Raw genomic sequence first — 3,096 nt, forward strand, 5'->3', positions numbered from 1 at the left:
GGCTTCTGATTGGCTGCAGGAAGCTCCTGCAGCCAATGGGAAGCCGTGGAAGCCCTCTTGGACTTTCAGCTTCCAAAAATAGTTCATAAACCGGAAGAGTCACTTCCAGACTTGCGGCGTTCGGGAGCCAAAAAGTTTGAGAACTAAGCTGTTCGAAAACCAAGGTACGACTGTACAACTATGTTAGCCATTTCAATTTTTTTCAATGTGTATGAGAAAAGGAGGATGAAGAAAACAACACAACATTGTTCTATGATTCATAGAAGGTTTTAATGAGGAAAAATCAGGAAAGGAGATGGTGGAAATAGCCCATTGCATATCAATGCACCATGGACCACTGAAAAGGCAACTATCAGATATCATCTCTTTGGAGCTAGAAATTGCAAAGACAAAGTTGATACATCATTGTGGACTAAGGCAACGACAACAGAGCTGACCTCCAAGCTTCCCTTTGGCCTTGTAGGATGAGCATCCTTTAGCAAATCACAGCTGTAATACCTTATTTAGGAGGTCCTGGTGCATCATTAGTGGTCGGAATGTAAGGCAGCAGATGTAATCGGGAAACAGGAGCCTATTGTAGAAAATAAGTATGCAGAGTTGGGCCAGCAAAGGAACACAGTCAAAATGCCACATTGATTGTTAGCAGAGGTTTGGAGCCCTCGCAAACCCCACTGGTCAAACAGTGGGATCTCTGGAGCACTAAGCATTTCTGAATACTGTATCCATCCATTCAGCCAAGGGTTAGAATCTCACGTCTTCTTTCCTGGATGTTCCATCAGTGTTGCATCCGAGCTTAACATGGGCAGCCCTGACCAGGGTAATATCGTCGGTAGGGGACGCACACCTTCCTGGGGTAGGTTCCTGGAGGACATGGGCAATAAGGTCGGGGATAGAAGGGGACACAGGCCTTGATGGGACGGTACCCTGGGGGGCATGGGAAACCGAAGCCAGGGCCGTACTTGGAACCACAAGGATAGTAGCAACCAGGACGCTGATAGGGTGGATAGCAGCCAGGGTACTGACAGAAGGAGTCATCTTCTGGGTTAGAGAAGTCCTCCAACAGGATTCCATTATTCAGCAGAGACATCTTGGAACAGTTGGGGTAGATCTGTAATAACATTGTGGCAGAGAGGTTATAGGTTGAAAACACTGGGTTTAAAAAGATATGGGAAACCTGAGGCACAAGGACTCGTAATCTGGTGAACCGGGTTCGATTCTCCGCTCCTCCACATGCAGCTGCTGGGTGACCTTGGGCTAGTCACACTTCTCTCTGAAGTCTCTCAGCCCCACTCACCTCACAGAGTGTTTGTTGTGGGGGAGGAGGGGAGTGATAAAGCGGGGTATCAAATCCAAACTCCTCCTCCTCCTCCTCCTCCTCCTCCTCCTCCTCCTCCTCCTCCTCCTCCTCCTCTTCTTCTTCTTCTTCTTCTTCTTCTTCTTCTTCTTCTTCTTCTTCTTCTTTCTTCCTGGCACTCAAAACTCTTCTGAAGACAAACTGGCTCTCCCAAACCACGGCTATTCTCTACTGGCACGCCTCTGAAATGTGTCCTTGAAATCTCATACTGCCTCTTATTTGCCTAGATGGAGGACAACAAAGTCTCCAGGTCTCTCTCCTGCCAACCATACCTATTCTCCCCAGACCATGCCCCTAACAGACCATGCTTTGCATGCTTTACCATGTTTTGGCTTGACTAGAGGGTTAATTTGAGCTCTGATAATGCCTCTTGACTCCCTGGATAGAGGATAGAGATGAGTGGTTGAGTGGTTGTAGAAACTTGCCTCCTGCACCAAGCTAAAATTTGCATTTCCAGTCCTATCCACTCATTTTAACATCGCACAATTGTCTGAATGGAAGATTAGAGAGGGACCTGTGAGTTTGTGTAGATACTAGAATCATAGAATTGTAGAGTTGGAAGGGACCATGAGGATCATCTACTCCAGGGGGTCAGCAAACTAATTCAGCAAGGGGCCGGTCCACTGTCCCTCAGACCTTGTGGTGGGCCAGACTATTTTGGGGCAGGGGGGGAATGAACAAATTCCTATGCCCCACAAATAACCCAGAGATGCAATTTAAATAAAATTCTATTTTACATTCTATTCATGTAAAAACAGGCTGATTCCCGGACCGTCCACAGGCCAGATGTAGAAGGCGATTGGGCCAGATCTGGCCCTCGGGCCTTAGTTTGCCTACCCATAATCTATTCCAGTGTTTCCCAAACTTGGGCCTCCATCTGTTCCCAATACAGTTCCCAAAACAGCTGGAGACCCACGTCTAGTCCAACTCCCTGCAACGCAAGAATCTTTCGCCCAAAGTGGAGCTACAGTACAAAGGAAAAATGTGCATTTATTGCTCTGCCCGCTTTTGCCCCCTGGTTCCTGTGACCCTCCAAAATTCTTTAGGCAACATTTGATCGGAACTCCATTATCTAAAAATTTCAAGCTGTGTCCACTCTACAGACACTTTCTTCAACAAGTTTAGAACCCCAACAGGACACTCAGAAGCCGTCAGATGCATTTGGACACCACGCCAGAGCTCAGCTGAAACACTCATCTAGATTTTTCTCAGTGGAGGAACTTGCCATTTCCCTTCAACATTTCACTCCTTGTAATATTCAGCAAGATAAATGAAGCTGGCCTGATATTTAGAAGCCCTCAGAGAAAAGAGATCTTTCAGTCCCCGTCAAGCCTGTGAGCACGCAATGAATTACCTGGTTTCCTACTGGATCCGATGGGATGCTTTCAGAGTTTCAGATGTTTCTGAAGTAACCCATTGTGCGGCAGCTCCTTTTATATGGTCCATCGTTGTGCCTAGAGGAAAACACTCATCTCACTTCCAAGAATTACAGTAAGAATTAATCTTCAGACCTTTAATTGTCACATGTTTAATTGAAATAATCTAATTATTTTTTCCTTCCTTGTTCAACATGCTGTATCATCATGTTAACCCCTGAGCTTGTTTGAGGAAATGCCCTATTTAGGCTGAAATGCCTTCTCCACATTCCTGCAAATGCAACTGATCTCAGTGAGGCCTCCTTCTGAGCAGACATTGTAGCACCCTTTTGCAAACTTATTTTAGAATATACAGAAGAAGGAAGA

The 3,096-nt window shown here is 46.0% G+C and overlaps 1 long non-coding RNA gene across 1 annotated transcript; it reads right to left on the minus strand.

The window, feature by feature from the left end:
- Positions 1–245: 245 nt before the first annotated feature.
- LOC310694071 lies at positions 246–2,829 on the minus strand. The gene is made up of 2 exons (XR_014519520.1): positions 2,709–2,829; positions 246–1,108 (listed from the first exon to the last, which is right to left on the minus strand). It is a non-coding gene; the product is annotated as an uncharacterized lncRNA (long non-coding RNA).
- Positions 2,830–3,096: the final 267 nt, after the last annotated feature.

Source organism: Podarcis liolepis, assembly GCF_965112155.1.
Source record: "Podarcis liolepis genome assembly, chromosome: 15".
In the NCBI taxonomy this organism is placed as follows: domain Eukaryota; kingdom Metazoa; phylum Chordata; class Lepidosauria; order Squamata; family Lacertidae; genus Podarcis; species Podarcis liolepis.